We start from the raw sequence: 23,361 nt of genomic DNA on the forward strand, positions 1-23,361 counted from the left end.
CGGCAAGTACACGCCTGCCCTCTTTGCCCCTGGTTCTCTCTTGACTCACTGAGTCAACCCTATGCTCCACGGGTCGTCACAGATCGTGAGTCGCGGGGCAACCCGACTCAACTCGTCGAGTCCACTTATGGACTCGGCGAGTAGCCTCCATGTTCATACTCAAAAGACCTTCTGAGGTCAGATATTTTCCTCTAATCCATAGATCTGACCTTCCCAAGCTAAATAAACACGTAAAGGTTCGAACTTGATACTCATGCAACGTCCAAATGACTCTACTTGAAGATTTAGCCCCAAATACAACATCCTAAGTCCATTTCTTCCATAACTCCTCATAAAGCAAGATGGAATACATTCTCTGGACCACTATGGATCCATATCTGAAGTCTAACATGATAAGGGACCATATTCCCAACAAATCAACCAAATAAAGGGTATAGAAAACCCTAGATCCATGGATTCTTCAACAATACAGAAAGGGGATTAATATACTACCTCAAGGATGATGTCCTTTGCTTGAAATCCACATATATGCAACCTCCTTGGCCTCCTCCAAGCTGGAATCCACTTCTTCTTGCAAAACCAACCCACAAGGATCAAGTAATGGCTTCTTCTCTCTCACAAACGCTCAAACATTATTAGGGTTTCTCTCAAGGGTCTGGTAGCCGCATATAGTGGCTATAAGGGTCCCTAAATAGGTCCTAAACCCGAGAAATTAGGGTTTCATTAAACAGCGTGGACTCGCCGAGTCCGCGTATGGACTCGCCGAGTCCGTCACTAAATCAGTCCAACCATGCGCGATCCTACTCGGCGAGTCTGATTGCCTACTCGCCGAGTCCCTCTCCAAAACTTAGTATAAATACTTAAAACGAGATACCTGGAAATCCGGATGTTACAAGTTGGAGTTTTATCTGCGGGACTTCAGCAGTGCCAGGTAAGTTATCCTCACTATACTAAGGGGTCTAAGGCACCAAGGACGGCCCATTGGATTTGATATCCTAGTAGTTATTGATATGTTGAGTTTGAGCTAGTAATGTATGCCAGTTGATATGGTAGTCTGGTAGATCTGTAGGACTACCTGTGATACTGTATGATTATCTATATGTGCATTAGTTATGTTATATGTTGACATGTTATGTGGGTTGGGTTGAGGTTGTACTGCTCCGTGTGGTAGCCAACAAGCCCTAGAGTATTCCAGATATGAGCTGAGGGTCAGGCAAGGCATGCCAGACTCATACTGAGGACTCGGGAGCATTCCAGATACGAGTTGAGGTCCGGGTAGGGTATGCCAGACTTGTACTGTGGGCTCGGAGGCAATCCAAATGTGATTTGTGGGCCCGGAAGGCAATCCAGACTCAAACTGTGGGCCATGGGTAATTCAGTCTGTAAAGATGTGGACCGTTGCATGCTGTATTGTTTCGTTATGCTATGTATTGTTGTTATTGTCATGTGGACTATATGTGTATCGGTATTTTGGGGGTAACTCACTAAGCTTTGTGCTTACCGTTTCAGTTTATTGTTTCAGGTGCTTTAGATGACTTAGCAAGGCGAAGGCGTGACCGTACACATCCTCGTGTTTTGGACTTATGGTTTCTGGGATACTCAGATATATAACTGTTTTGAAAACAAGTTGGTAATAATTGTTGGTTTCTAAATGTTTTAAAATTTTTAAATTTGGCCTGCTTTTTATGGTTGTTATAAGTTGGTATCAGAGCCTTGGTTTGAGTGAATTAGAGGAACATTCGTGTGAATCCAGTTTCAAATCAAGGAAAGATTTTCAAAATGATTTTCAAAAAGATTTTCAAAATATCAAAGGAGGATGGAGGGTGTACGATCAGTCGGAGCTAGTAAGTAGACCCCAAAATACCATACAGTTATTGATATTGTGATATGTTAGAACAACATGCTAGTACTAGGCTAAGCATCTTCAGGAATCGCATGACAGAATTGCCTAATTATATGATGCCTGATAGCCTAGGTTTTCTTTTTATGAAATTGACATCATTACTGTAGTTGGTTAGTGTATGCATCACGACCGTACATAATTAAGATCTTATAGCCTGAGTATGTTTGGTTTGGATTTATTTCCTATTCTTATTTGCTGAAGGGCTTAGGGTAGGATCAGGTATTCGAAAGTCTATAGGGTCCAATGTTATGTATGGTTAGCATACACTAGTGTTGCAGGGTTGGTGGAAGTTTCATGTGTGGATCGTGGCCAGTTATGAGGTAGATTAGCATTCCTCTAGGAGTGAGGATTGAGCGCTCGCTATGATTATGTATATTGTTAGGGCGTTGTGATGATACCTGAGACAAATATGGGTAGGTGTGGAAGGTAGTATGGGCTCGTACTACTCAAAGCACAGGACCCATACGCATAGCAAGGAAGTCACAACCCCTAGGGTTGGGTTGGGATTTGGTCCCCTGTCATTATACGGATTATCAGAGATCTTTCTGGTGCCTTACCAGAATGGTGGTTACGAGACTTCTTGAGACCGGATCCAGGTTAGGATCGGGCGTTGGCAGCCAGGATAGGCTATCAGTGTCAGAGGACCGTGTCAGTGAAATCATCCGGGAGGAGGTGATCGAGTTTGTCTGGGGACAGTTATCGGAGATGTTTTGATCTATTAAGACCGCCATGGTTGGGTATTTCGATGAACTCTATGCAGCCATTGCCGAGACGGTTGTCGCGGCAGCTACAACAACTGTAACGACGGCAAGGGGAGGAGCTGGTCGAGCTTTCCAGTACTAGGACTTGTTATTGGTACATATTCTGGTGAGCAGAAAGCTATAGTTACTTGGGATCAGGGAAATGTTGTGTACTCGTTGCACTCCGCGGGTTGAGCGGGATAAGTTGGTATATAAGTTTCCTAATTTGAGGCTTCAGGGGTCTGTTCGAGGCCGAGATTCGAGTCGCAGGGACTCTGAAAGGGAGTGATGATTATGATCAGTCAGATTTTTGTAGCTGGAAGTAGAATGGGTAATAGATGGATTGGGGTGTCGTTTTTTAGGGCAAGGATTATGCCCTTCCAGTTTTCAGGCTCCAAGGAGTGAGCAGGCTTGTGACCCTAGGATCAAGTTGTATTCCTGCTCGTGGTCAGTTAGTTGCAGAGGTTGGCGACAGTATCTCAGCGCTGGTGTGCTCAGGTGGGTCGATGTGACATGAGTATCTTATGAGGCGTACGTGATTACCATTCCGACCCGTAGTAGCTAATATCTCATTTGCCTTGGATCTCTTTTATCGGACGGTAAGGATTGATTGTGCGATCTATTGCACTCTCAGGATTAAAGACTAAGTTTTCGGAGTAGTTTGTACCCCGGTTAAGGCAGAGGTTGCTTCAGTTACTGCAGTTCAGTTGTGGACGACTGAGCTAGTAAGTGAGTCAGGATGCGAGACCCTGAATGATATAATTTCTAGAGCTCGAGAGCGAGGGATTTGTTTGGATCACTTTGGGAAGAAGGGTATTATGTGGGAGGTCTACGGACAGAGTCCCACAGGATGGTTATTCGACATTGTCAAGATTCAGTGGTTTTAGTAATCGTTATTGATGGGCGGATGAGAGCGCCAAGGGAAATAGCTTATTGCTGAAGTATTAGTGGAGCATGTATCTTTGGACTTCAAGATTTGGGTGTGGGATCATTCAAGCATCAGGGACTATCGGCTAAGTTATTATGTTGGGCTTCACACCAGTGGGTGGTGGTTAGTGTTCTAAGTGGGCGAGAATTAGGAATTCTCAGGTTGAGCGTCAGCCATTGAAGGTTTTGTCTGTTGCTGCTCCGATTATGGTTTCCAGAATGGTCGGACAGGCGTTAATTGGTGAACCTCTCAGGGAGCGGGAATTCTCCGAAGGGGTTCAAAAGGTGACAGTTACGAAGCTAGGAGCGTGTCACCCATTCCCTTATGCAGTGTGTTTATGTTCCCTAAATCTTTGGGGTATGTTTCCCCTCGATGATGGAATAGAATATTGATTCGTATAAGACTCGTGTTTCGGTAACCTTCGGGATAATTGTGGAAGTCTTCTCGGACGAGTTTTGTATTAGTAGAATCGGACCAGTCTCCATCGAGTATGGGCTTCATGGCGAGTAAGTACGGAGTTAGGGATTCCCAAATATGTGCATGGTAGTGATCCTTCGCATGTATCTGTAGGTATTCAAGGTGGCAATAGGGTTGGTTCGGCTTACGTGCTTGATCAGGTCTGGGTTATAGACTGTAGATAGGATCTAGAGTTCGACTAGCATCCTATTCTAGGGTCATGTGCGACCATGGTTTGTAGGATTTTTCTTGGATAGCTACTTATTCTATAAGGGATTCGTGCATGGTGGGGTTTCAGCATCGTGGTGCTAGTTGGTGTTGTGAAGAATGTTGGTTAGGCCTTTTCTTTTGGGCAATGTCGATACCTTATCAGGAGCACTCCAGTCATGAGCTAAGGGCCAGGTAGGGCATACCAGACTCATGATGTTGGCTCACAGGCAATCCAGACCTATGATGAGGGCCTTGTAGGGGTATTCCAGTCATAGGTTGTGGGCCTAGTGATCCTAGTAGTCTTTTTCTTCTGTTTGAGCGTTTTCGGAATGGACATATTGTTGAGATTCGGGTAAGCCGTAATCGGCCAGGAGGAATCAGAAGATTTTGTGAGAAATACAACGGCAGGTCCTGGAACTTCAAGTTATGAGTTTAGACCGGAGTTCGTATATAGTGGTATACTAATCTAGGGTATTCCATCCCGACGATGATCGGACCCTATGATCGATTGGACCAGACGTGTTCGGTATGCCAACCCGAGGGTTGATTGGGCGAAACATGTGCATGATACGAGGGTATTCCATCCTGAGGATGACTGGACCCGTCGTGGGCATGCCTAGTATTCCAGCCCAAGGCTCATTGGGCCAGGTATGATTGTTTGTTCTTATGAGCCGATCATTATATGTATGTTGGTACTAGGGATAAAGGAAGCATTGTTTTGACAAACCTGTAAGGGTTTACCTCCTAGTTTACATCCCGTAGTTCATTATATCCCTGGTAATTGGTTATCAAAACGGGTTCCTCTTGAAGGAGTACCTAATCTCTTATCAAGAAAAGAGTTATATGTAGGAGTGTGTGATTTGTGGTTATTCTTTCTGTAACGCCCCATTTCTGGTACGTATTTGATCTACTTTTATTCCATTTGTATTAGTGACTCGACGAGTGGAAGCCCTGACTCGTCGAGTAGATGCGAGGTGGGGACGCGGGTTTAAGTAAGCTACTCGCCGGGTCCGCGCTTGGACTCGAAGAGTAGTCCAGTCTGGATGAAACCCTAATTAAAGGGTTTGCACCCTATTTAAACAACATTATGAGCTTCAGGTCCAGCCTCCATCACCTCTAGAACATTACTTTCGAAACCCTAATTCCCTTTTGTCAATCTTGAGCTTTCTTAGTAACTTGGAGGGTTTTTGGTGCATTGTGTATCTAGTAGAAGAGTTGGAAGGAAGAAGAATCAAGGAAGAAGGACTAGATCCAGGAGCATCATCAGTTTCTCTTCACTTTCAGGTAATCAAGCTCAAAACTTGACTTGTGGTTTTATAGATTTTCTCTTTTGCCCCTTTATGCATTTTTGGGGTCAATAAGCTTGATCCTTAAGACTTTGACGTCCCAAGTCGATTCACCTTCAGATCTAGACTCTAGAACCAAGATCATGGCATAAAGAGGCACGATCTATGGCCATATTAGCCCATGCACTTCATTAGACCTCTTTTTGGGCCCTTAAAGCTTATACTTCCATGCATGCACGTAAAGTTCATAACTTTACGTGTTAGATCGACCTTAGAAGCCCAGATCTACCATTTGGACGAGAGTTGTGCATCAGAAATCGAATTATAGACTTGGATAATGGGCGACTCGACGAGTTGTTCTTAGAACTCGGCGAGTCCGGGGCTTGAGCCCCCAATCAGATGTGGCTCAAAGGAGCCCAGTTGAGTGTTAGTAGAGGTTTAGAAAGGTCCCAAGGAGCATTTCAACGTTTTAAGAGTTAGCCATAATCTGGAAACCATGGGACTCGACGAGTGTAAGAAGACACTCGGCGAGTCCAAGGTAACCTTCTTGCCCACAAGAACAGACTCTACGAGTTGTTCATACAACTCGGCGAGTCGTAGACTCGACGAGTGTGACATCCCCAATTTCACGGCCAGAAAAGACCGATTTGTTTATGCTTTGTTTTGAAAATCAGAGTAATCTTTTAAAGAAATCAATTGCGGAATTTGTTCCCAAAACAAAATATGATAAAAATTATCAAAGCATTTCTTTAAAGAAATGTATTTTCATTTTATAACAAAATCTCGGGATGTCATGTTCAATACAGACCAAAAGCATAAACAGAACAAAATAGACCTTACAACAGTTATTCATAACTACTGGCCTATAATCCAAAATCTCTCGTCAAGTCCACCAACTTATACTCTTGTGTCGTTACCTGTAATGCAAAGAAATCTGAGTGGGTCAGGCTTGGGAGCCTGGTGAGCATATAAGGTTTTCAACCCACAATAATACAATTATTTAATTATCAAACAATCAATCCAATTTACCCACCCCCATTATATTCCTTTATTTCATAAAGTTTTACCCTAAGAACCGATTACCCTTCTCCCATTCATTCCTAAGAATTGCCCTAAGGAATTCGCACAAAGTCTACTGTTGCCATGGTCCTTAGATTACCTCTGGTGAATACGCAGTTCAAATAATTAATGAACACCCAGTTCAAGAACACCCATTGAACACACTCCGTTCAATAATACCTAATGAACACCTAGTTCAAAAACACCTAATGAACACTTAGTTCAAAAACACCTAATGAACACTTAGTTCAAATATCTCTGGCGAACACATAGTTCAAAACATCTAGTGAACACTTAGTTCAAATATCCCTGGTGAACTCAATCACCTAAGGAACACAGAGTACGAAAGCTCTTAGTTCAAACCACGTGATAATAATGTATATCTCGATCCTACAAAACCACTAATATTACATGTAAATCATATTTCTAAAACAATCTATCCCATCCCGTCGATCCCCACACACTGACCCTATACAATGATCTTACGAGATCTAGCCTAAGGAATCGATATGAACAACAACTGACGAAGGTGCTTCGGAAATTCCCTGGCAGCAAACGAGGATCAATAAAGACATCAAATGAGGGGAATGGAATAAGTTTCACCACGAACCTTTGTTCGTAAAAGAAAGAACCACAAGACAATTAAGTCAGGGGTAGTTATCTAGATAACAATGCCTAGGTGTGGTCCGACTATCATGAGGTATTATACCTCCAGACTCTCCCTATCCAACATCGAACTTTGCCTAGCAGTGGCCTGAATACATGAGGTATTTCACCCCCAGACGCACCCTATCCAACAATATAACACCAGACATACCTAGCAGTGGTCTATTACCGATACACTTTATTAGGTAGTCTACGAAGTTCCCTTAATTACTTCATGAAAGAAAACGCTGACATATGAAGCTCGGTTGATCACTTCATAAAAGAAACGCTGACTCCAAAGCTCTCTCAAAATAAAAGTATGGGGAAATACTACTAGAGTACTCCTGTACGCTCCCGTAACCGACACACAACATTGTCAAAAAGACTTTGTACATGATAGTACTTCTGGCACATTATAGTACTCTGGTATGCGAAAGTCTCGTACCCAAGAACATAATAGTACCCTGGCACAAGCAGCACCCAAGACACAGAGCTTTGAAAAGGACTTCGTACATAAAAATGTACTTCTGTATGTAGGACGTACTCCACCGATCATCAATCTCACCCCACACGTACTCTTAATAAGAGACTACCCAAAGTCCAATCTTAATTGAACTAAAACATCCCTATTTAAGTCTTAACCCATCACTAGGCAAGCCTACAATGACTATAATCAATTTTTTGATACTATTTCCGTATAGGCAACGCCAACTAGTGTATACTTAACACAAGGTTTTAAGTAATAATATCATATATACACATCTTAACACATATTGAACCATATCTGATTCGCACGTTGTATATTATCAAATATATCTAACACGTATTTTGGACAATAACAAATACTTCACATACATATGTATATTTCAGACTTTAATCAATACTCTTATTAAAATCACGTTCCTAAAAGGTACTATACACATGATACCTTATCGAATGAACACGTAGTTCAAAAATACATAATCCGTACTCCCGGATCTTAAATTTGCCTCATTACCTAATCCATATTCTCGGATCTAAAACTAACATCTTGATCTGATCCATACTCTCGGATCTAAAACTAACCTCCTGATCTGATCCATACATTCAGATCTAAAACGAGTTTATCTCTTTATACTTTTATCGCATGGTCCAACCCATCTTTTATCACCTACCAACAACCTCATCTACCCATGTTCTACCCAACATATTTTTAGATACAAAATACAAATATAGTTTAACTCATTAAAACTTATATAATTCATCCATTCCACAATCATCTCAAATAAACAACAATATATTATACACATAGCACGTATTTCATAGCGAATACTTAATATTTATGTGTTAGAAGAAAGTGACTATACACTCACCTGATTAGAAGATGATCGGACAGCACTACGACTTGTAAAAGTAGTATTCTTTGGTAGATCTGGAAGATCTTCACAAAAATCGGGCTTCTCGCGGGCAGAGCTTCGACTTGAATGGATAGAGAGAGTATAGAGAGTGAAAGAATGGGTTGAGGGTGTGAAGAATGAGGCAGCCCCGAGCCTCAATTTATAGTGCTCTGGGTGCTCCACTAGTACTCCACTACCTGCTTAGTGTTCCACTACCTGCTCCACTAATTGCTTAGTGCTCCACTACCTGCTCCACTAATTGCTTAGTGCTCCACTACCTGCTTGATGCTCCACTAACTTTCATTTAGACTCTGTCGGCTAATTCTCGACCGATCTTAAATTTAACAGTAGGAGGAGATTAGACTGCTAAATGAATGCGAAGAATTCGTAACTCCTTCATACGGACTCCGTTTTCTTCTGTCATTTTACCGTCGAGTTCCTATTAATGAGATCTTCAACTCTCATTTAGGTCGTGTAAGCCAAAAACCGCTCGAACTAAAATTCGAGTTTCGGGTTGTACACTGCTAAGCCAAAACTTTGAAAAATCATAACTTCCTCATACGAAGTCAGATTTGGGCGTTCATACTCTACGACTTTGGTTTAGATTACTAAGGCTAAATATCGCTCTAACGTAAATTCACTTTTTACGTCATTCAGCGTCGTGCCGGTTCTGCCGCGAAACTTCGACAGGTCATAACTTCTTCGTTATAACTCGGATTTCGGCGTTCTTTATATGTACGGAATCCTTGTAACATATACTAAAACTTAGTTAAGATTATTCATCCTAAATAATATTCTATCAAAAAGTCATTTTTGACGCTTATCGTCTCTTAATTTACTAGCCCTGATCTACGGGCGTTACAATTATCTCCCCCTTAGGATGATTACGTCCCGGAATCATCAACGAAAATAGGACTTGTATAATGATTCCATACGCTATCTCTTCATCCTAGGTAATAACCGTAACTTCTATGTTTCCTCGAAAGAGTATTTAACTCTATGGCTTTCTTGACCGCAGACGATGCCCAATCTTGCATCTGCTTATCGTACTATGTTGTACTTTCAATCGTAACCTTCGAGTTACCAAATAAGTCCTTATTGTGGACTCCTTCTTCTTCTTAGGATAAATAATTTCCTTTATCTATTGTAACAGTCTGATGGGTCGTGCTCTATTGACCTCTCATCGCACGATGCGAGCTTAGACTCGGTCTTTTTAAAGTTAAATTCCAGAATGGAATATAACTTCCTTCATATTCTAATGTGATATAATCACATTTCAGCATGTAGCATTTCTACCCGCAATCTCTTTCAACAATGAGCGCGATACTACCAATCGCATTAATTTCAACGTTCTGACTTAAGTCAGATTTACATCTAACTTGGTCCTCTAGACCAATTAACATACTCATCGTAGTCGGACTCAATTTGGATACGACCACTAGGGTCGGAACAACACCCATCTCACTAGTCATTACCGAAACAATGGTAATGACATACCAGAATAAAACGGAATCAATCACTAGCTTCCTGGTAACCTTGTGACTTTCCCTGATCCAAGTGCGAGTCCTGTGCTTCCGGTAGTATATGCATCTACTACCTTTCACACCTACTCATACCCGTCCCAAGTATTGTCCCGCAGTCGACCAAGTCACCATACAAGAAAATCACGAAACAATTTAACACATACGAATGTGTCCAAATAATCAAAAAGAATTTCCCCTAGACTCTACTAGGAATTCTTCTTTGCGTATCTTCAATCATCGATTCTACTTCAACTCGATTGGTGATGGAAATACCGGGTGATGAGACAACCTCAAGAATTACACCAATCTCTCCATCATCCTGCCAATTGAAGGTGTACTTCAGACGTACCGTACTCCTCTAAACGTACTGTTTATTTCATAAGACATACTCTAAAGGCAAGATACCACTCTTACGATATCTTCTGATAGGTGTCATCCACTATCATAAGCCTTTTTCATTTCCTCCATTTACTCAACTTCTCTACGAGTCTTCACCATGACCCTTTGTACACCCAAGCAGACATTCGGTGTACCAAGCGAGAATTTTAAGATAAGAAAGCTTTAATTACGATAAACATATAAATCTCCTTATCACCCCGAAACGTTTACATGCTAGTTCTAATATCGTAGTCATACACTTAGAATCCTACACACATAAGGTTTCGAGATCCGGTCGGCAACATACCATAGATCCGAACAAATAATAGCATCAATATAGCTATCACACAAAACATTTAGCACATAAAAGCATTTTAGGCATCATTCCTAAAATAAACTAGTGCTTGTGTCAATTTAGGTGTACTACCTAACATATCATTACTTAGCATTCTAAGTTTAAGTCTAGAAATTTCCTACAAATTCCTAGTTCGCTTAAACTAATGCTCTGATACCAACTGTGACATCCCCAATTTCACGGCCAGAAAAGACCGATTTGTTTATGCTTTGTTTTGAAAATCAGAGCAATCTTTTAAAGAAATCAATTGCGGAATTTGTTCCCAAAACAAAATATGATAAAAATTATCAAAGCATTTCTTTAAAGAAATGTATTTTCATTTTATAACAAAATCTCGGGATGTCATGTTCAATACAGACCAAAAGCATAAACAGAACAAAATAGACCTTACAACAGTTATTCATAACTACTGGCCTATAATCCAAAATCTCTCGTCAAGTCCACCAACTTATACTCTTGTGTCGTTACCTGTAATGCAAAGAAAACTGAGTGGGTCAGGCTTGGGAGCCTGGTGAGCATATAAGGTTTTCAACCCACAATAATACAATTATTTAATTATCAAACAATCAATCCAATTTACCCACCCCCATTATATTCCTTTATTTCATAAAGTTTTACCCTAAGAACCGATTACCCTTCTCCCATTCATTCCTAAGAATTGCCCTAAGGAATTGGCACAAAGTCTACTGTTGCCATGGTCCTTAGATTACCTCTGGTGAATACGCAGTTCAAATAATTAATGAACACCCAGTTCAAGAACACCCATTGAACACACTCCGTTCAATAATACCTAATGAACACCTAGTTCAAAAACACCTAATGAACACTTAGTTCAAAAACACCTAATGAACACTTAGTTCAAATATCTCTGGCGAACACATAGTTCAAAACATCTAGTGAACACTTAGTTCAAATATCCCTGGTGAACTCAATCACCTAAGGAACACAGAGTACGAAAGCTCTTAGTTCAAACCACGTGATAATAATGTATATCTCGATCCTACAAAACCACTAATATTACATGTAAATCATATTTCTAAAACAATCTATCCCATCCCGTCGATCCCCACACACTGACCCTATACAATGATCTTACGAGATCTAGCCTAAGGAATCGATATGAACAACAACTGACGAAGGTGCTTCGGAAATTCCCTGGCAGCAAACGAGGATCAATAAAGACATCAAATGAGGGGAATGGAATAAGTTTCACCACGAACCTTTGTTCGTAAAAGAAAGAACCACAAGACAATTAAGTCAGGGGTAGTTATCTAGATAACAATGCCTAGGTGTGGTCCGACTATCATGAGGTATTATACCTCCAGAATCTCCCTATCCAACATCGAACTTTGCCTAGCAGTGGCCTGAATACATGAGGTATTTCACCCCCAGACGCACCCTATCCAGCAATATAACACCAGACATACCTAGCAGTGGTCTATTACCGATACACTTTATTAGGTAGTCTACGAAGTTCCCTTAATTACTTCATGAAAGAAAACGCTGACATATGAAGATCGGTTGATCACTTCATAAAAGAAACGCTGACTCCAAAGCTCTCTCAAAATAAAAGTATGGGGAAATACTACTAGAGTACTCCTGTACGCTCCCGTAACCGATACACAACATTGTCAAAAAGACTTTGTACATGATAGTACTTCTGGCACATTATAGTACTCTGGTATGCGAAAGTCTCGTACCCAAGAACATAATAGTACCCTGGCACAAGCAGCACCCAAGACACAGAGCTTTGAAAAGGACTTCGTACATAAAAATGTACTTCTGTATGTAGGACGTACTCCACCGATCATCAATCTCACCCCACACGTACTCTTAATAAGAGACTACCCAAAGTCCAATCTTAATTGAACTAAAACATCCCTATTTAAGTCTTAACCCATCACTAGGCAAGCCTACAATGCCTATAATCAATTTTTTGATACTATTTCCGTATAGGCAACGCCAACTAGTGTATACTTAACACAAGGTTTTAAGTAATAATATCATATATACACATCTTAACACATATTGAACCATATCTGATTCGCACGTTGTATATTATCAAATATATCTAACACGTATTTTGGACAATAACAAATACTTCACATACATATGTATATTTCAGACTTTAATCAATACTCTTATTAAAATCACGTTCCTAAAAGGTACTATACACATGATACCTTATCGAATGAACACGTAGTTCAAAAATACATAATCCGTACTCCCGGATCTTAAATTTGCCTCATTACCTAATCCATATTCTCGGATCTAAAACTAACATCTTGATCTGATCCATACTCTCGGATCTAAAACTAACCTCCTGATCTGATCCATACATTCAGATCTAAAACGAGTTTATCTCTTTATACTTTTATCGCATGGTCCAACCCATCTTTTATCACCTACCAACAACCTCATCTACCCATGTTCTACCCAACATATTTTTAGATACAAAATACAAATATAGTTTAACTCATTAAAACTTATATAATTCATCCATTCCACAATCATCTCAAATAAACAACAATATATTATACACATAGCACGTATTTCATAGTGAATACTTAATATTTATGTGTTAGAAGAAAGTGACTATACACTCACCTGATTAGAAGATGATCGGACAGCACTACGACTTGTAAAAGTAGTATTCTTTGGTAGATCTGGAAGATCTTCACAAAAATCGGGCTTCTCGCGGGCAGAGCTTCGACTTGAATGGATAGAGAGAGTATAGAGAGTGAAAGAATGGGTTGAGGGTGTGAAGAATGAGGCAGCCCCGAGCCTCAATTTATAGTGCTCTGGGTGCTCCACTAGTGCTCCACTACCTGCTTAGTGTTCCACTACCTGCTCCACTAATTGCTTAGTGCTCCACTACCTGCTCCACTAATTGCTTAGTGCTCCACTACCTGCTTGATGCTCCACTAACTTTCATTTAGACTCTGTCGGCTAATTCTCGACCGATCTTAAATTTAACAGTAGGAGGAGATTAGACTGCTAAATGAATGCGAAGAATTCGTAACTCCTTCATACGGACTCCGTTTTCTTCTGTCATTTTACCGTTGAGTTCCTATTAATGAGATCTTCAACTCTCATTTAGGTCGCGTAAGCCAAAAACCGCTCGAACTAAAATTCGAGTTTCGGGTTGTACACTGCTAAGCCAAAACTTTGAAAAATCATAACTTCCTCATACGAAGTCAGATTTGGGCGTTCATACTCTACGACTTTGGTTTAGATTACTAAGGCTAAATATCGCTCTAACGTAAATTCACTTTTTACGTCATTCAGCGTCGTGCCGGTTCTGCCGCGAAACTTCGACAGGTCATAACTTCTTCGTTATAACTCGGATTTCGGCGTTCTTTATATGTACGGAATCCTTGTAACATATACTAAAACTTAGTTAAGATTATTCATCCTAAATAATATTCTATCAAAAAGTCATTTTTGACGCTTATCGTCTCTTAATTTACTAGCCCTGATCTACGGGCGTTACAACGAGTTCATATGATGAAGGAGGACTCGACGAGTTGTTCATACAACTCGGCAAGTCAGATGAAGATTGACTCGATGTTATTATAGAAGGAGAACTCGTCGAGTCTTTGCTAAACTCGACGAGTAGAGTCGGGTTCGAGAATAGAAGAAAGGACAAGGACTCGGCGAGTTGGCGGCCCAACTCGGCGAGTCAGGTCAACTGGCAGTTGACTTTGACCAGGATGATGACTTTGGCCAGTGGTAAAATAGTCACTTTACCCTAAGATTAAATTAGTGTGTAACTGAGTGTCTTTATGGAAATTGTAGCCGGGGAGTTGCTGGAGCAGCAGTCAGACAGTTCCCGGTCAGCATTTCAGCAGTCAGCTTTACGAGGTTAGTTTTCTTTCCAGTAGGAACGGGCCTATGGCCACAATGCCGGACCGTTTAGATAGTAGTAGTTCCGGACTGTGGTCCGATGCCGGGGTAGTCCCGAGAAGTAGTTCAGTATGCTTGAGGTCTTTGTGATTCAGGCATGTCTATGTGTTATGTGTTCCGGACTGCGGTGCGATGCAGTATGCAGTATATGTGTTATTTTTATATGTTATGATTATGTTATGCTATGTTCAGTCAGTTCCGGACTTCGGTCCGATGCAGTGGGCAAGGCCCTAGTCAGTTTCGGACTTCGGTCCGATGCAGGGGGCAAGGCCCCAGTCAGTTCCAAACTTCAGTCCGATGCAGAGGGCGAGGCCCTAGTCAGTTCCGGACTTCTGTCCGATGCAGAGGGTGAGGCCCTAGTCAGTTCCGAACTTCGGTCCGATGCAGTGGGCAAGGCCCAGTATGTGCTTTATATGTTTTTGTATGGTATGTGGTAGTTTGAGGGAGCTCACTAAGCTTCATGCTTACAGTTTCATTTTTGGTTTCAGGTACTTCAGCTAGCAAGGGGAAGGGCTCGGGATGATGGCATGGCACCCAGCACAGTTTTAGCATGGGAGTTAGGCTCTGATATTTTGACATGTTTTGACATCAGTTGTGACATAAGACATATTTTATGACATTTTGAGACACACGATTTATGGTTTTATTATATGATAGTTTGATATTATGGTTTTAGTAATGTTTTCAAACGAAATTTTTGGCTTGTATTTTTGGGATGTTTCACTTTCTGGTGAGAACCCCATGTTATCAGAAGTTGAGTAGCCAGTTAGGAGTTAAGTGAAATGAAATTCACAATGATTCAGAGTGGGCGATCTGTTAGGGAGACGGACCATCTCGAGACTATAGATTCGGATTAAGTAAATGTTATTATATTGCAAGGGGTTCGTTTATTTTTAAGTTTTAGAATGCTGCAAGGGTTGGTTGCGATTGCCTTGGAAAAGCTAGGGTTATGCTCTGGATTGTAGCCAAGTAGTTCAAGTTGTTTGGCGTGTACGGAATGATAAGAAACGATTTCGAGGAGGAAATCAAATTTAAGTGGGGGAGAGTTGTAACATCCCGTTTTAAATAGAGTAAATAAATAATAAATCAAGAACCCCGAGAAGCAAGTTTTATTATATATATATATATATATATATATATATATATATATATATATATATATATATATATATATATATATATATATATATATAATTATCGTCCAAAATCAAATAATAATTAGCGGGGTGTTAGTTTCGGGAAGCCAAATGACGAGATTTGAATCTCCGGGGGTTAAAGTGGAAGTTCCAGATGTAATTTGGAAAAGATTTTAGAAGTCATGGTGTGTTTGGTAAGTACTGGACTTAAATTGAGAGGAATTGAAGGCTTAGGGGGCAGACTGGTAATTAAGGGACTTATTATGAAAAGGGTTGTAAGAAGAGGGGCTATTTGGTATCATTTGGACATATTATAAAAGAATTTATTGAAACAGGGGTTAAAGAGTAAATATCGGACTTATTCTGAGAAGGATTCTTGAAGCCATGGTAGAAATGGTAAATTTTGGGATTTATATTGAAAGAAGAAGAATAAGGAGGGACAGGAAGTGTCAAGAGTGACAAAGTTTGAGATGGGGCGGGTGCATATAAATGCATTACACATGCATTCAAACCCTAACCCTTGGGATCCCTCATCAGCCGCAATCACCACCTAATGTCTCCCCACCGGCGCCGCTGCCACCCTTCACTCCTTCCTGTTCCGATCAACCAAAGGCCTCCGGCGGGCCTTGCTGCTGGCATCCACGTCTCGTTCCATTATTCCCTTGTCGTCAACGACAAAACGTGGGTGTAGCTGCTGCTATTCGTTGAGCCCCTCCAGGAGGATGGTAGCGCCCATATTTCGTGGCTGTCGCCGTTGCTTGTGAGACTTCTTTTCAGCCTCCGTCACCACCCATCTAGTCCTTCTCCGACCATCGAAGCCACTACCGTAAACCGATGAGGCCGACGAGGTTGTTCACTGTCGCAATCTTCCCTCGCCGATGACAACATTGCCGCCGTTAGACCTCGCTGCACCGCTAGAACCGTTGATGTCGTTCATGAATCACCACCCTCGTCGTTGTTTCGTCCAGGCGACGTTACAGCTCCATCTGCCGCCAAACTCATCCACTGCTACCGCCGTCATTCTCTAAGTGGGTGTTGGTATTGCTGTCCAGGCTCGTGTATGTGCTCATCCTCGGGTGTGATCCAGTCAAGGTTGTGTTTGGTGTTGAGTTGGCCAAAAACCAAGGAAGACCACCATGACTTCCAACCATGGTGGTAACCGCCGCCTTTGTTGCTCTGCCACCACCAGCCGCCGCGTAATGAGGCTGTGTGTGTGTGTGTGTGTGTGTTTTGCTATGGATTTAGGTGTATGTGAGTCTGTGTTAGTGTGTGTGTGTTATTTTGGTTTTTAGCATTGTAATTGTAACAAAAAGTGGAATAATGAAGAGAAAGACCCAAACCACCACCGTAGAGTGGTGGCTGCCGCCTCCGGCCGCCGTGTTGGGTGGCGGTCTGCTTAGTTTGCATGTTAACTCATTTGGGATGCTTGGACAAGATGGGCCTGACGAAACACTAATGGGCCCAATGAAGCCCTAATTGACCTAAAAGCCCAATCATGTAACTAATGGGCTAGTAATTGGGTTGGAAACCCTAATGGCATAAAACCCTAATTTTGGGAATTGATCGAGACACACACGGGAATTATTTAATAAACTTAAAATATTAATTAATAATCATTGGCAAATAGCCTAATGCAATATTGGACTTAATAGATTAAGTCCTTAATGGGTTAAGTAGGAACACTTAACCCTAATCGTCATTTCATGAGAAAACCCTAATTTCACTTGGGCCTTGGTGGTTGGACTATTGATAGGCTATCCAAGAAAAAATAATGGACCAAAATAATTGGATGAGTTTTAGGGTAAGGCCCATGTGAAGGACTCGGGCCCAATTTGGAAAATTGGGCCATATGTTGGGCCATAATTGGGCCTTTATGATTATATGATATTGGGCCATGGGAATTGGATTGGAATAATTAGATGGGCCTTAAGGAAAGACCATGTAGAGTTTTGGGCCTAATTTGGAAAATTGGGCCATATGTTGGGCTTTGGCCCATTATTTGACTTTGGGCTTTTGTAGTGTGAGTTGGACCTTGGGCTTGGAAACCAATTATTAATTGGGTATTGTTTGATGTTGACAGTTCGGGGATTTGTCAACCAGCTGTTGGAGTTTTATATGCGGGACTTCAGCGGTGTCAGGTGAGTTATCCTCATTATACTAAGGGGTCTTAGACACCAAGGCCGGCCCACTGGATTTGATATCCTAGTAGTTATTGATATGTTGAGTTTGAGCTATTGATGTATTCTAGTTGATATGCTAGTCTGGTAGATCTGTAGGACTACCTATGATACTGTATGATTATTTGTATGTGCATTAGTTATGGTATATGTTGACATGTTATGTGGGATGGGTTGAGGTTGTACTGCTCTGTGCGGTAGCCAACAAGCCCTAGAATATTCCAGATATGAGCTGAAGGTCGGGCAAGGCATGCCAGACTCATACTGAGGAATCGAGAGCATTCCAGATACGAGCTGAGGGCCGGGTAGGGTATGCCAGACTCGTACTGTAGGCTTGGAGGCAATCCAGATGAGAGATGTGGGCCCGGAAGGCTATCCAGACTCACAGTGTGGGCCAGGGGTAATTCAGTCTGTAAAGCTGTGGACCGTTGCATGTTGTATTGTTTCGTTATGCTATGTATTGTTGTAATTGTTATGTGGATTGTATGTGTATCGATTTTTTGGGGGTAACTCACTAAGCTTTGTGCTTACGGTTTCAGTTTATCGTTTCAGGTGCTTCAGATGACTTGGCATGGCGAAGGCGTAACCGTACACATCCTCGTGTTTTGGACTTATGGTTTCTGGGATACTCTGATATAGAACTGTTCTAAAAACAAGTTGGTAACAGTTGTTGGTTTCTAAATGTTTTAAAAAGTTTAAATTTTTCCTGATTTTTATGGTTGTTACATTGTAGACAACTTAGGAAATAATGTATTGCATATTGATTAGTCCAATGGTTTGGACAAGGCATGCTTGTGGCATTGTTGTCTTGGACATGTCGACAAGAAACGCATACCCAACTCCAAAAGGATGGAGTGTTGGGGTCATTTGACTTAAAGTTGGATGACACATGCGAATCCTGTATACTTGGAAAGATGACCAGGTCACATTTCACTGGTACTTGTGAAATAGGCGAGGGTTTGTTGGATCTCATACACACCGATGTATGTGGGCCCTTCAGATCCGCCACAAGTGAGGCTAACCGCTTCTATGTGACTTTTACCGATGATTACAGCAGATATGGATATGTCTACTTAATCAAGCATAGGTCAGAAACATATGAAAATTTCAAAGAGTTTAAACAAGAAGTGGAAAATCAATTGTCCAGGAAGATAAAGAAGCTTCGATCCGATCGAGGTGGTGAGTATCTTAGTATCGAGTTCCACGACCATCTTAAGGAGTGTGGAATTGTTTGACAATTGACACCACCTAGGACACCGCAGCTTAATGGTGTGGCTGAGAAGCAAAATTGAACCTTGTTGGACATGGTTCGTTCCATGATGAGTCGAGCTTCGTTACCTATCTTATTATGGGGGTATGCCTTAGATACTGCCGCCTATATCCTTAATCTAGTCCCAACTAAGAAGGCTAACAAAACACCTCACGAAATGTGGACATTGAAGCTTCCCTCGTTGGCACATATCAAGGTTTGGGGTTGCGAGGCTTTCGTAAGACGAGAGACTCACGAGAAGCTCGAACCTCGTAGTGAGCGTTTTATTTTCATCGGCTACCCACAAAAATCCTTTGGATATCTCTTCTATAGATCGAGTGACAATGTTGTCTTCGTTGCGAGAAGAGGGGTTTTCCGCGAAAGAGAACTCATATGCCAAGAGGATAGTGGGAGGCAAATTGACCTTGAAGCGCTTCAAGAGTTAAGTGATGAAGGAACCTCAAACACTAGCGCTCAACCCAAGGAGGAAACTCCTGTTGAACCAGTTGACGAGTCCGTACGTCTGAGACGTTCCACTAGAGTTAGTGTTCCACCTGTGTTATATGGTTTTCATATAACGTCTGAAGGTGATATGTTTATCAGTGATAGTACATTGATAAATTTGGATGAACCTAACAACTACAAGGAAGCCATGGCAGGTCCCGAGTCCTCAAAATGGAAGGAGGCTATGGACAATGAGATTCAGTCCATGTATGATAATCAAGTTTAGAACTTGGTTGACAATGTACCGGGTCGCAAGGCAGTGGGGTGCAAGTGGATCTTCAAAAAGAAGACCGACATGGATGGGAAAGTACACACATATAAGGCACGATTGGTTGTGAAGGGCTTTACTCAAACTCCTGGAGTTGACTATGACGACACCTTCTCACCAGTAGCGGATCAAATCTATAAGGGTAATGCTAGCCATAGTTGCGTTTCATGATTATGAAATATGGCATATGGATGTCAAAACCAGTTTCCTTAATGGGAAGTTGGCTGAGGATGTTTACATGAGTCAGCCAGAGGGTTTTGTAGATGCGAAGTACCCTAATAGAGTGTGTAAGCTTGAGAAATCCATTTATGGATTAAATCAAGCATCTCGCAGATGGAATCTTTGTTTCGATGAGAAAGTCAAACAGTTTGGTTTTTCGAGAACTGAGGATGAGTCATGCGTATATGTCAAAGCTAGTGGGAGTATAGTTAGCTTTCTGGTATTGTATGTGGATGGCATACTTCTCATAGGAAACGACATTCCAACCTTGTAGGAGGTTAAGTCCTGGCTTGGAAAGTGTTTTGCTATGAAGGACCTTGGGGAAGCTGCTTACATTCTAGGGATAAGGATATTGAGAAATAGGAGTAAAATACTAATAGGACTTATTCAAAGTACCTACTTGGACAAAGTGTTGAAACATTTCCGCATGGAGAACTCCAAGAAAGGAGAATTGCCTATCCAAAGCAATACCAAACTGAGTAAGACTCAGAGTCCGAGTACTAATGTCGTGATAGCAGAGATGAGCCGAGTACCATATGCTTCCATAGTGGGCTCGATCATGTATGCTATGACATATACTCACCATGATGTGGCTTTTGCTTTGAGCATGGTCAACAGATATCAGGGGAATCCTAGTAGAGCTCAATGGACTGTGGTAAAGAACATTCTTAAGTACATGTGGAGGACTAAGGGCTGGGTCCTTACCCTAGGTGGGAATGATGACTTGAGAGTGACAGGGTATAGTGACGCCAGCTTTCAGACCGACATAGATAATTTCCGCTCTCAGTCAGGCTAGGTATTTACCCTAAATGGAGGAGCAGTAACGTGGAAAAGTTCCAAACAGGATACTGTAGCTGATTCAACATGCGAATCAGAGTACATAGCAACAAGCGAAGTGTCGAATGAGGCAATATGGCTGAAGAACTTCATCGGAGACCTTGGAGTTGTACCAGCTATAAAGGAGCCTATGGAGATTTTCTGTGACAACGAGGGTGCAGTTGCCTTAACCAAGGAACTGAGGGATCATGGCAGATCCAGGCACATCGACAGAAAATATCACTTCATAAGACATCCAGTAGAAGAAGGACTCCTCGTAGTAAAGACGGTATCGTAAGAAGAAAACCCAACAGATCCCCTTACGAAGGGACTGAGTAGGGTTAAGCACTTACAGCATGCTAGGAGTATTGGACTAAAGGACGATATTAGTTTTAGTGATTAGATAGCTATTTAGAAACTTGTAATAGATAAAATGTAATTAACATTTGTTGATTAAATAAAAGGAGTTTTATTTATGAGTAAAGTCACTTTCTTGTGTCAATCGTTTACTATTGTTTCATTTTGCATGTTTTGACTTCCAGAATAATAAGATTATTCAAATTTTCCACAGTCAATCATACTTTGGAAGTAGGTACTGAGGCAAGATTGTCATGAATTGACTTGTAGATTGTCTAAATCATTTAGACACAGAAAAAGTTTGCTTCAAAGTTCATGAGTGCTCCTGAAATAAGATTTGAGTATTTGATTAAACTCACGCTCACGTGAATCACTTCATGGAATTTATCACAAGTGAGTGTGAAATGATAATATCGTATAGTCTTCAAACCAATATATATGAGTTGTTGATTATGAGTTGGTTGTGCATTGATAGTACTAAAACGCATCAGTAACTTGGTGTTATAAAATGTGTTGATGTGTATAATTTAACAAGTAATTAGTACAAGCATATAAGTCAAAGTTTATCTATTCCTTTTATCATAAGAGGATTAAAAGAGATATTTTTGGCCCCTCGATGATTTTCTTTTGACTTATGTGCCAGGTCCGGTCAGGACTCAATTGATGTGTTCAATTAAGTTCTATGTCAAACAAATCAGAAATCGGGAAACAAACTGTTGGACAATAAGTATGACTATGTTCCATGTATTTGTCCACACGATATCTTGAAGAAAAGAGGATTATATGATCCCTTATCTAAAGCACGCATTAGAGTTCGAAGGCGGCTTTTGAGAGCTACGATTGTTAATTGGATTTTGAAGTTGCATTGGAAATTATAGTTATTAGACTTATCCAAATGGGATAGTGTTCGATTAGGTGTCTAAACCCATAACTATAATTGGTATGTACTTCACCCGAAAGTAACATGGTCCATTTGGGTTGCCTTCATCAGAGCAATTAGATAGGATGGATATTTGAGAAAGAGGTTATTTGTGATTTATTAATATATTATAAGTATAATATATTAATTGAGAAATCATATTATTTAATTGGTATTGATCAAAAATTAATTCGGAATTAATTTAGTGATCAAAAGAGACTAATTAAATTAACGGGGACTGATTATGTAAATCAGTGATACATATAGTTTAGGCTAATGATCGATGATTGGTTAGTGATGGACTAAGCTTATGTGAAAGTTCATGAAGTGGTTGTCCAAATGAGTTATTGGATTAAAAGCCTAAGTGAATGAATTAGGGTTTACAAGTGACCCTTGGAATTCTACACTATAAATGTAACCCCCTAAGCCCTAAAATCGGATACAAGTGTATTCTAAGAAGAAGCTAGCCGATTTTGGTGCCTCCAAGCTCTCTCTCATTGTACTCCATTGTTCTTGGTGTTTGTGACTTATTTGAGGCATCATATTTGAGGTGTTAAGCTCTTGTAAGGCTAAGTTCTTCAAGCTACAACGAAGAGGTAATCATCTTACTTTTTTATGTTTCAATTATCAAAATTATATGCTAGTTAGGCTTCATGCTTTGGAAAAATGAAAATTGTATGTATAACTTGAGAAAACTTAGATCCAAAGCATTAGGGTTATATGTGCACCATAGGGATATTATAGTGCTCAAAACCCATCAAAAACAACATGCATGTTGTTAGAAGGTGAAATCCAATTATCAAAACCTAAATCAAATCCATCAACTTGAGTTTTACAAGTTTTAAAGATCCAAAACCACATGCATTCAGGTTTTTCATTTTAAAACATGATTTTGAACAAAATAAGTTCATTCATGGTCTTCAAATCATAATGCATGTGATGAGAATCATG

The sequence above is a fragment of the Lactuca virosa genome, chromosome 2 (assembly GCF_052849685.1).
Source record: "Lactuca virosa cultivar CGN04683 chromosome 2, Lactuca_virosa_CGN04683_v6, whole genome shotgun sequence".
Lineage (NCBI taxonomy): Eukaryota > Viridiplantae > Streptophyta > Magnoliopsida > Asterales > Asteraceae > Lactuca > Lactuca virosa.